General features: G+C 37.3%; 1 long non-coding RNA gene across 1 annotated transcript in view; it reads left to right on the top strand.

Moving 5' to 3' along the window:
• LOC135406648 (uncharacterized) overlaps nucleotides 1–11933 on the top strand; it is a 74198-nt gene extending 62265 nt beyond the window's left edge. Inside the window, exons 2-4 of the long non-coding RNA XR_010426397.1 lie at nucleotides 8871–8995; nucleotides 10394–10573; nucleotides 11772–11933. This is a non-coding gene — a long non-coding RNA (uncharacterized LOC135406648). The remainder of the gene's footprint in view (nucleotides 1–8870; nucleotides 8996–10393; nucleotides 10574–11771) is intronic.
• Nucleotides 11934–12551: the final 618 nt, after the last annotated feature.

Here is a 12551-nt window from a genome sequence, read left to right as displayed (position 1 = left end):
TTTATGTGTCAACAAGGCCAGGATTTCTTTCTCGGTAACTAGTATGCATAAAATGAGAAAGTGCTGCATAGCTGTATTTTTATAGAACAATTTACTAGCTGTTAAATTCCAACAATAGTATTTTTATCTTCTGAAGGCAGGAAAATATTAGCTTTATTTCATGTCATTGCTTAAGCTACATGTTAATAATTAACCATTATTATAATGGAAGTCTTCCAGGTACAGAATGTGTCCATTACTGAAAAATGGAAGTTAGAGAAATGAGATAAGTGAGTGCCAATAGAGAGCTTGAGACTCTTAGACAAGACATCAGCAAAATTGCAAAAGCAGAGGTATGATAACACTGCAAATAGTCTCAGGTGTATTAATATCTGTTATTACTAGTGCATGGATCCTACATACTTATCTCGATCACCACTAGAGCATCTGAAAAGCAGCCTCTGGAGTAATTTGCTGGCCAAACTATTCTCCTTTTATGGGTTCTAGTATGTTTAAGGAGCTTTTCCCTTTTTCTTCTACCATATTATTCAACAGTCTGTGTTATAGAGACAACTGTCTCTATATAGAGCAGCTTGAGCTCCCGGTACTTGATTACAAAAATAGACCTTTCTCCAGGACTTCTTTTTCTCTTCCAGAGTAGAGAGTAAGGTCTATGTGAACTTGTAACTCTGTCAGATCTATACCTGTTGCAGGCTGCACCATCATTTTTTTGGTAAACGTATTTGGGGAAAAGAGTATGTAAAAATGGATACTTGACAGTTTTCCGGGCCAGATTCTGTGTAGTTTCACAAAAGCTTCCCTTCATCCTGTACTACAAAGATGGTACATGATTCAAAAAGTTGGTGAAAGTCATGGTGTTACATATCTGCTATCTATTGGAAGCAGAACCTGGTGTTTGCTGTTGTGTAGTACTTTCCTGAAGGAACTATGCAAAGATCCTTTGTCAGGCAATCTTATCTCCTCCTGCACTACTTGTGAGCTCTGCCTCCTTCAATAGTGTAGATTCCTTAGAAACGCTCGATATAGGCAAATCCCACTGCACTGTGTATTAGAAATATTTCACAATACAGGAAAAAAATATGTTTCAAGCAACATTAGTAATGCTACTAAGAAAGAAATCATTCCTGTTTAGACCTAGCTTAAATATACAAGCGGAAATGTGTGTATACAAGACCTACAGATTCCCTAAATTTTTAATTTAATATGTGCTATTATTTTGCATAATGTAGGCTTGTTGCCTATTTTCTGCATATAAATTAGGCTACTGGATTGTGTGGAGGGGGGGGGAAGCACATTGTTTCTTCTTTGAGTTTTCTCTGCTTTTTTTTTTTTTTTTAATTCTTGTGGACAAATGTGAGAGCATTGGGTTGTCTGGAATTCATAACACTGTTGTCAGAATGAGTGGGAAAAGACTGTGTGCTGTAAGCATCTCCTGCTGCATGGGGTTATGAAGGTGTGTGCCACGGCTCTGAGAATGGCAGGGACTTGCAGGAATGTGGTGTCTCCCAGAGTGAGGAGCCAACACCTGCTTCCATACCTCCTGCACACACTCGAATTGGAGGTGGTAAGGGCACTTCTCTTACAGATTTCACGTTATGAAATAAATATTCGGAAGCTTTAATTATGGAGCTTGTTTTTTGCCTTGTAACATTCCCCTTTTCCATAAAATTGTGTTGCAGTTGAGCCAGCTGGAACATACCAATATTTTTTTTCCACAAATCCTGTTCTGCATGCAGAAACAGTTGTCTCAGCAAAGAGATCACTTCACTATGACAGGACAGTTCGATGGCAATACTTAAAGCCAATATTGTCAGTGGAGTTTTCATGTAGGCAAACCCCAGAGCCAATCTCGAATTGTGTAAACCAAAGCTTGTTGCATGTTGAAAGTGTCTGAGTAGATAAGCAAACAAACACTGAGAGATCAAGCCATGATGTTAATTTAGAAAATTTTTTACAAATATACTAGACAGATAGTAGTGATGCCTACAGCTAAGGAAAGCTGATGCTTTCCATGATGGAATTCCATTTTCAGTTGCTTATAACTTTGCCAAACTTAAGTCAGCAATGAAATTTTTCAGGCTGAGTGTCTGCCTTGGACTCTGTGTGTGTGTGTGTGTGTGTGTGTGTGTGTGTGTTTATTGCGTGCAAATTTCAGATAACATGATTCAATCATTTTCTGTGACAAGGTTAGAGAAAAGTGCATTGCTTTATACTTGTTAAAGAAAAATAATAAATATGTAAATATTTTACTTACAAGTTATGACACTTTGATACTTTAACAGAGTAGGTATTTGGCATTCAGTAAAGAAAACTGACCATGAGACAAAGATGTGGGTTTTATTGTGACTATGAAAATTCATCAAAATGTCAGCAATTAACAGCCTGCTACATGTGCAAGATAGAAAAGCTGGTGTCTTATAGTAAGGGCGATAGTATTGTAATGTGTGCTCTTCAAGAAGCTGAACTGGCAATATGTGAAGAGATCATGGGAAGGATGATACTCATTCTGAGACATCTTGGCTGCTTGTTCTCTCTTTTCTTATCGGATATTAGTTTATAAGGTTTTAGATGGAGCATGTTCCGTTAGCAGATTCAGTTCAGACACAAACAGAGGAATCACCTCTGGAAAAGGTAACGTGGCACTTTCTGTACAAGTTCTGAAGCATAGCTGTGAATATGGCCACCATTGTTCTTTATTCCTCTTGGGTCATAGGGACAAAATATACTGTGCATACTTTCTGATTCTAACAACTAGACTTGAACCTTTATGTTGAATTGTAGTGCAATGAGCAGAGCTGCTCTTGTTCCTGTATTAATTGTGGTAAGACATTGCTCCCACAGTAGAAATATGTTTTTACTTTCTCTTCTTTCCTTCTACCCTTTCCTCCATTTACTCTTTTCTCCTTGATATCTTCCTTTCTCTGCATTAGTTTCTCAACATACTTCCTTTTTCTTCCTCCTCTTGGGTTACGTAGAACTTTGGATGTGCCGCTTCCTTCTCACACTTCACCACCACGGGCTCCTTCCAGCAAGCTCTCTGTAAAATGGAGGACAGAGCTTGCGGTTTGTAAAGTGCAGCTTGTAAAACACAGAGGGTGCAAAAAAAAAAAAAAAATTATGAGAGGCGCGATCTAAGATATGAATCACTTCAGCTTGGGAATGCATGCCTTTGCTACTACTTCCCTGTGTTTTGGTGATCAGCCTGTTTGTGATTGTAGCTAGTCTGAATTGACAGTATTGTTTTTGCCTTCCTGATATATAGCAAAAGAGTGAGAAAGATATTCCTAAGTTAGACAGAAATAAATTTCAGTATAGTTTCTTTACCCCTTGGACAGAATGATGAAAACAGCCACATTCCCTTTCAGTGTGCCAAGCCTCATCTGAGAGAAGGCAGTTGAGGATCTAACAAGGAGACATCAATAAGTTCCTAATAAAATATATGTCAAGCATAACATAAAAGCAAGGACTAATGATGTGGCACATTGAGCACTACAAACTAGGGACAGCCAGAGGCAATAATCTTATGAATCTTGTGTCCATTTGAGACCTCAGTGAGATTTGTATATTTGTTTTGTGTCACAAGTCCACAGGCCTTGTTCTGACCTATTCAGCCTATTCTCTGGTAGTGGCTGTTTCTGAAATAATAAGTGCTTTGTAGAGAAGAACAATTATTTTCTCTAATTAGAGCACGAGGTTCTCTGGATCCACGAGCCAGCTGTCTCCTTGTTTTTCCAATATAAGTAGCCGAAGCAAGGTGCCAAACAGGATATGAGAGGCATAAAGAGAAGCACAAAAGGGATCATGGGGAAGACAGAGACTCTAATGGGTAGACAGAGGTTTGGCACTGCTTGGTGCTGCTGCAGTAGCACATGGATCGAGAAGTTTGAATGCTGCAAAGAGTCTAATGTTTTTTATAAGAATATGAACTTTTATAGCTAGGGACCTTCTACCCTATTTGCACACCTTTGTGTCCAAAAAAGTGTTTGATATTAATAATGCCACATTATTCTGATATTCATACTTGTAATTTACCGAGAATGTGGCTTTCTAGAGTTAAATAAGAGTTAGAGGCCCTCAGACTCTTGACAAGAGTGTTTTGTTTTATAAAGGCTGTCGTTTGGATATGATACTTGTGATTTCTGGTCATTTCATCAGCATAATTTGTCACCCAGTCGTGCCTAGCAACTCGCTTAGAGCAAGTCCTTCTAGCTGACTTGTGATTTAATTGAAAAATATGGCAATGGATTTATTTTGCTGTTCAGTCAACTAAAGTGTCTTTACAAAGGACTAAACCTATTGCCATTTTCTGGTTTAGTTGAAGATATTAGTTGAATTAGTTGAAGATGTTAGTGGACTTAGTTGAATATTATGGATTTCAAAGTGTATTTTTTATTAGAAATCTTTTTTTGCAGTAGAAGGACTGAGAGAAGGAATTTTTAAAGCGCTTGTCCAAAATTGAAAAAAATTACAAGAAAACAAACTGAAATTTTTAATCTGGAAGGACACCTGCTTTCTTTCTAACTGTTCTAATGTTTAGTGTTGTTTTTCTTTATGAAATTTAACACAAAGACTTGCAAAAAATCTCATTCTTTCCTGAATTATTCTCATTCTTTCCCGGAAATGTTAGTTCTTCACGTTCATGATGTTATGGTTGGACTAATGTGCCAGTTACTTTTCCAGAAGACTGGGTTTGAGCAGATGTAAATTTACATTGTAAAAAAAGCCAAAACAGCAATGAAATGTTTCCAATCACCTTTGTTATAAAGAACCAAACCCCGGTAAAACTCAAATTATTTTGTCTTTTGAGGTACCTGTAAGAAAAGATAAAAGTAACTTGCTGTAAGCTGAAAAAATCCAAAAAAAGTAAATGCGAAAGTATGAGAAAAAATTTATAATTCTCCTGCAGTGTAAAAAGAAATTTATTTAAATAACCTTATATTCATTTTATCCTGGAGACCTAGTTATTTTGGAGTCTTTTAAAGAAAGTATTTTAGCAATAATGTTTTTTGTTTGGGTGTTTAGTTTTATTTCATCATAATCTCTCTTCACTTCTTTATACCTCACAAAAGGCTGGAAAACAGCAACAGAAGCTTCTTGTATCCTATTTTGGTTTTTACCTGCAATGTGCTCCTCGAGAGCTAAAATAAATTTTGACATCTAGGGTCTCCACAGAATCTTAACAAAGTATTTCCTGCAATAAAAAACTTCAGATGAGAGTTGAATGAACCATTAATTTTCAAAGTCTTCTGTTCCCTTTAACCTTGTTTGTTCTTTTGTCTGTCTCCAGATGGCTGGATGACTGGCATTCTCTAACAATGTTCACTGCTCATTAGCACCATGTCATTTTGAGTGTTGTTTCCATCTTTCCTGTTCTTTTTCCCTCCTTCATTTATCAACCTATGCATTCATATGTTTAGCAAGTAATTGGTGGTGATGTAGGTTTTAACACTTGTCTTCATTATTTTCTCCAGAAATCCTGCTTGATAGCAGGGAGAAAAAACCCCCTCTGACATACAAGGTGATTAATGAAATATTAACCTCAGTAACTACTTTTCTGAGAAACTTTCAGAAGCATGACTTATTTGGTTTTACCCATCAGCTGCTGAAATAAGTGCTTGCACTTGAAAATTCAAGCCAGTCTTCCTTTCATAGTGTTTAAAGAAATGCTGATTACAATGTATGCAAGGGTGTCATAGTGTTAAATGGATTTATTTGAACAGTGAAAACAACAGTATTTCTGGAATGAAATTGTGAGTTTACTGATGTTCCTACAGATCTCCATATTGTCAGATCTGCTACAAAAGTAGATACAAAAGTACATACTCTGCTTTCTCTTGTGGTCCCATATTGGCAGATCTGATGAGTGCTGTACTGGCAGCTTCCAGCACTGCAGAAAGAATCTCTCAGAATCTGCTAATCTTTAGTGGAGGAAATGTATCACTGAGAAATTTACTTTATCAAGCCTCATGTTGACACTACAGTCGTACCTCTTCCAAAGGCTCCCCTGAAATCTGTTCTCAGAGATAGGACTATCAAAATATTGCCCACTGTTGACCTGACTGTACTATTGGCAAGCTCAGAGATGAAATTCCATTGACTCAAATAAACTAATAGAGGGATAGTGTTCAGAAGATTTTCGTTATTCACCTAATAGCAAAGGCAGGGAAATACAACTTAGTGAATATACAAGCTTTCCCCTAACTAGTGTTAACCCAAACAAAGAGCCTGGTTTTCTCTTTTTTCTTTTTTTTCTTTTTTTTTTCTTTTTTCATGTGAAAACAATTCACTGTTACTCTTCAGGATATTGTTTTCTATAACATTCTCTGAGAGATTTTATAATACCTTGCACCTCTTTGCTTGATTTATTGGCAGAAGACCTTTCTCAGAATATCACAGTCTTTGAACCTTCGTATTTAATTTCTATTTTACTTATTAAGTTATGAAAGAAAGAAAAGTCTGACTGCAAACCCTTAATTAATCATAGCAAATTCTCCAACTGTGTGAAACATGATTCATTTTGCCTCTTGACTACTATCCATAACATTTTAGATTTGATTTTTATAAATTACCTGTGCCACCATTGTATTGTAAATGGATATATGTGCAAGGGATTGTAATTACCAAGAAACTCAATGATGTCCAAATGACAACAGTACATAGAGAAAGAATTATAGCCACAAACACTGAATTATTTAATACAGTGACTTTTAAAGAAAAGATTTTTTCTTAAAATAGAACAGCCTTATTTTCTTAATGCAAATCATTGTCAGAATCTTTTCTTTGTAGAAGGGAGACTAAGTAATACCTTGTGTTACAGGCATCTCTACAAAACTGACAGATTGTAATAAACATAGAATCACAGAATATTCTGGGGTGGAAGGGACTCAGATCATTGAGTCTCCTGGCCCTGCATAGGACAGCCCCAAAAATTGGAAACCAAAGAATTTATGTAGGAATAAATAATTGTGCTTTGCTTCATGTTCAGTGACCAAATGAAATAGCAATTTTGCAAGAATCCATGCATAACATCACTCAAGTGATTTTGGGTATGGACTCAACTAAAATATCTTCTATTCGGTAATTACACATTTAACTAATGAAGGCAAGTGTTGCAAAAATGAAAAAGTTGTATTTGAATAATGTCAAGTGAGTTGCTGTTAGTGCAGATTGCACTTGGCATGTTGAAATAAAATTATTAAATATTATAACAATAAAATTATATGTATAAGTCAATGAAAATAAAAACATTGGCTCAAGCTTAGATAACACTCCCTTCCACTATACATTTTAAATCCAGTTTTCCATACAAATGGAAATGCTACTTTTTGTGATTGAGTTTGTATACTACAACCAGAAGTGTTGTTAGGGTACTTGGATTTGCTCAATGTTTTAATCAGAACTGAGAAGAAAACTGCTAGCTTCAAGATTGCTGGATCAATTGATGAATCTGCTGATTGGCAATTAGTGCTTTCTGTCAAAGGAAGACTTTAGTTCCCCTCAGTGTTAACCACTGGCATGTTTCCGTGCTATTTGACCTAAACTAGATTAGATGATTCAATATTCATTAAAAATTAGGGACCAGCACAGATGTCCAAAAAGATTTAATCCCACTGGGGTCTAATCTGCTTTCTAAAACATATCAGATGTTTACTGAAAGACCGTGGACAGGAGTAAAATCTCAACAAAAACTACTATAATAATCTGTGAATTGTGGTGGCCCCTGGTAAAGTGAAGTCTTATTTCAGTGTGGTAGGTGAAATGTTTCTGAAATCTCTTGAGAGGAGTTAATGAATATTAGAAATTAATAAATGGCAAGAATTCTGTGTTTCCTCTCAGTTTTGCTGCTGTTTCTTTCAGTACAAGAAATTTCATAGAGTGCTATCATAGAATTATACAAAAATTTGGGTTGGATAGGACCTCTGGAGGGCATTTCATCCAAATCCCTGTTCAAAGCAGAGTCTGTGCTGCTCAGGTTGGTCAGGATCCTGTTTTGTCAAGTTTTGAACATCTCGGAGGAGGGAGATTCCACAACATCCTTGGGAACCTTTTCCCAATGTCTGACGGTTCTCACAATGAAACCTATTTCCCATGACTGGAAATCTACAGTGTTGCAGTTTGTGTCCATTGCCTCTCTTTTTGTTTGCTGTAGTTAGAGATCTGAACCATAAAGAAATGGTGAGCATATGGTGGCTTGTTCTCCAGCATCAGCACTGGACACATCAGCCAGGACAAACATTGGCCAGGTCGCTGATGGCAAATGTTTATTAATCCACCTGTTGTATAAATTACAATTTTTTGTCAGCCTTTTTAACCACCACAGTGGCGATACTGAGTACCTTGTTTCGACTGAATGGTTCTGAGATTGTTACAAAGAAGTGGCCCTAGTGGATGACAGGCTTAGTAAAGGGTGCATTGTTTTGTAAGGTCTTAAAGTCAGGTATCTTGGGAAATGTAACTCTTGAGTACAAAGACTTGTTAGTTAAAAAAAAAAAAAAAAAAATTACATTTGAATCTGTGGTAATCCCACAATGGAGACAAGGCCATGTCCAGAGTATTAAATGTAAAATCAAGTCTCATTAGAGTTAAGACTAGTCTTAAAATAAACCCACCAAATGCAAGGAAGTCTCACACCTTCCTCCAGCAGATATTCAGAGTCATGCAGGGAACAGAATAAGGATGTTGAAGGTTGTGGGAAGTGAAGAATATTCACTACCATAATCCTTGTATGACTGTTCTGCTGAGACCTCTTAGTAGTTGTGGGGGTTAAAGTGGGAGAAAGGCTTCTGGTATAGGAAGATTCCAAACCCCTTTCACTTGGGATAGCAATCATGAGAGGAAATGAGCCCCATTAAGAATTTTCTTCTTTGTAGGCCAGTCTCTGAATAGCATTGTTCCAAAAAGGAGAACATGACTGACTGAATCCCCTGTGCATGGGAGGGCAGGTGATGCTCAGTTCTGCCCCAGCTCCCCGTGTTTTCTCAGTGGAGTAATGCAGGTATTGATACAGATTTATAAACATCTTCTCTTGTTTGTTCTATATTCAAACTCCTTGTAAAATTCAGATAAAACAAACAGGGAAAAAAAATCAATGCAAAACACCAAAGGTGAATTTGGATTTGTGTTATCTGAAAATCTATGCAGCCCTGATGAGCCTAAACACAGGTCAAATATGAAGAAATAACTGTCAAGTCTTGTTCTGTAGTTTAGCTCAGTTTCATGAACGTTTTAGTAAACTTAATCTATATGTCCAGTTTAAAGTTAAACTAAGCATTGTGAAGGCACACAGTCTTATTTGGGGCTTTCTCTGCAGAAGTTTCACAGTGTCAGTCAATCATAATCTGTGCACTAATGACTGTACAGCCCTTTGGCTTATTTGTTTACTCCTCTCAGCTGGAAGCTAGCAAAACACATGCTGGCTTTCTGCTTTTTGTTATGCAACAGACAGCTGTCAATCTCTGTCTAATGCTGTCACAGCTTTAGTAATCCCCAGTGATGAACAGCTGTGCCTAAGGATATGAATGAGAATAACTGTTACTCATTTTATTGTCTATGTGGTACTATAATGAGTTCTCTCTCCTTAACTTTTATTGGTTTCTATGTCGTTTAAACTTGGTGCCACTCATTTTCTAGTGCAGAATTTCCAAATTGCACAAAAATGTTTTGTCTTTAGCATACAGACATACAATGAAAAACAACTTAGTTTCTATTAAACTAGTTCAAAAACCCTTGTGTTTGCTTTGCTTTAGGGTATGAAGGAGCAGAGTCAGGGTGATTATCCTGCCTCAGCTGCAGAGCAGTAACTGGTTAGGCCTTTTAACTGTTTGGACTCATTTCCTTAAAGCAAATTTTGGTCAAAGTTACAACTTTATTTTTTCTCTCTTGGTTGAAAAATGGAGTTGCTGCTGTCTCAGGGTTTAATCTACCATGGTACATAATAGTGGGCTTGGCCCAAACCTGCTGACGAATTGGTTTTTATTTAAGAAATCTGTTTTTGACATTGAGGATATATGAGTGTCGATTTATAAATCTGTCACCTGAAAAATGCAAAGTAATTCAAATCAGAATGTTTTAGTTATGCTTTCCTACCTTTTGTTTTGACTTTCTATATGAGAAAATATCTCAACTTTCAATTATTATATACTTCTGAGTATGTATGCATATATGTATTTCATAATGCGTATTTTTTATCATATTGATGGCTTGGGCAGTATTAAGCCAGAATATCTAAGAAGATTTCTTTAATGTTTTCAAATCAAATCAGTTTTTTATGCATGAAATGACAATATTTTCTGGGTTTAAGAAAATACCTGCTATTTGGATGAATGTATGTTTTCATCATCTGCCAAGGGTTAGTCAGTGCAGAGTTTATTTTGCACTTCACTCTCCTCCCTAGGCTAACTCTCCACGCTCTCAACAGCTCCATTTTCAAAGAGCTTAGTTACAGGAAGCAAGGCAGGGATTTTTGCTTCTGCATGGGATCAGACTCACAGGAAGGGAATAGGTACCAACAATATACAAACCTGGAAGTTTTGCCATTGCCGGGACCTTTGTTTTCTTCGTTCTGAAGGGGAGGGTATGTGGGGTTTTGTGCTCATCAAAGCAGCAGCTGCTAAAGGTGTAGCAAATCTTCCAGATGGTGGGGGAGGATTCCTCCCATCTGTGCACCTCCTCAGTGCCAACCCCAGTTACCTAAGCTTGATGCAGTGCTCTTGAATTTAGCTATAATATGATGGACATCATTTATCTTGGGTGGCTGGAGTCAGTCCCACAAAGGATGAACTTATCCCCTTAAAGCTGAGATGTGGGTAGTATATTCATTTACCTTTAGAGAACCATGTATATGTCTGAGTGTACACACCGTGTGCAGGTCAATCCATAGTAAAATACTTCAGCTGCCCATTATTTCATTATCAGGCACCATAAAAAAACCCACTGTCATGTATACTGTGCCTGAAATTCGACCGTCCTACCACGAAAATGTTGTCCTTTTAGCTTCTGGCAATTACAGAAGATAGAACTGAGTTCCCTGTGCTGCTGTATCCACTAGCAAATGTTAGACTTGGTTATTCCTGGGCTCTCTTTAGGCTTAGTGCTGAGCAGTTGATCTCCCATATTATGGCATGTTTTGTCTTTGCGGACAGGATGGGTAGGAACTTTGTCTTAGCATGTCTCCTGTGGGAAGAGAGTAGTGAGGTGATCAAAAACCAGTGTGAGTTTGGGTGATATGGTAATGATTTTCCACTTATAGTTAGGTAGTTTAAAACTTATATGACTGCTGCTGCTGAAAATTCAGTTCTTCTCTGTTTTTCTGTTTAAGGTTGAGGTTTGACTAGAATGGCTGGTCTCAGTGGCAGACCAGCACTGATTTTGTAGAGAACACTTAAAAGATTTTGATGAGGTTACTTTAGCAAAAAGATGAAGTCCAGTTGGCCAAACACTCTGCTATGTGAGAGACAGCCCTGGAGAGCTGTTAACCAGTGCTGACAGATGGCCCCCAAGTTCCTTGCTGCTCTTAGTGAGAAGGTCTGAATTATGTCCCTGATAGATGCATCCTTATTAGATTAGCGTAGTGAAATAGAGCTCCTGTTTCCCCTTCACACACTCTGTGCTTCCCTTTGATGTCAAGAATAGATGTTAGATGCATGGACTGGCCTCCTCTACAGTTACTTCTCTGCCAAGACCTGCTGCTTTTCATCATCATCAGCAATTCAACCGAATGTAAGAGAATATTGGGTGTGTTTTAATTTTATTTTTTGGTTTCTTTATCACAGAACAACTACACAAGAGATCTTCACTTGCATTTAGCAGGCTGAAATGTGGGACTTACATTATGGAAACACCACCATGAGGGAATAAATAGGCAGAAACTGCCTGAACAAAACAGAAAGAAACAAAACCAAAAATGCTAATTTGCAGATTAACTGAGAGTAATAAACCACACTGAAATAAATAAATAAATATTCAATTAACTGTGATTAATTATGCTTCTGTACATTAGTCCTGCTTGTCTTTTTACTCAGTCTAGTCCAGGAAATGATTCCAAATTAATTCTTGGTCAGCCACGCGGTTCCTGGCAGAGTAAACATCCTATTTTTTAGAGAGATAAGTGGTGATGTATCTGAGATCTGCAGAGTTCTTTTTCAGCAGTACTGACAAGAGTATAGTAGTGTAGAGCTACACATATTTCAAAGAAAACTTTTGGCTCTAAATAACATCTTACAGACCTGAAGGTGTCCAAGAACATTTTCAGTGTAAGAAACAGATTACTCAGTTTTCCAGCTAGGACAGACTGGGGAGGGAGGCAAAAGATATTTAGTAATTACCCAACCTGATAATTTAAAGAAGACAACTGAAAACCTACTGTGGCAGGAACACCCACCCCACTGTCTTCTATTACTGAAAAGCCTGAGGAAGATGCAGATGAAAGACATAGGTAATACAGCTTTCAGCATAGGATGTTATTTGAACACATGACTAGAGTAGAGCTGCTTTCCTATAGGGAGGAGCAATGGCGTCTGTATCACTGAATCACAGAATTATTGAGATTGGAA

This window comes from Pseudopipra pipra, chromosome 2 (genome assembly GCF_036250125.1).
Source record: "Pseudopipra pipra isolate bDixPip1 chromosome 2, bDixPip1.hap1, whole genome shotgun sequence".
In the NCBI taxonomy this organism is placed as follows: domain Eukaryota; kingdom Metazoa; phylum Chordata; class Aves; order Passeriformes; family Pipridae; genus Pseudopipra; species Pseudopipra pipra.
The sequence above is the reverse complement of the archived record's forward strand: the minus strand, read 5'-3'. Positions and strand labels throughout refer to the sequence as shown.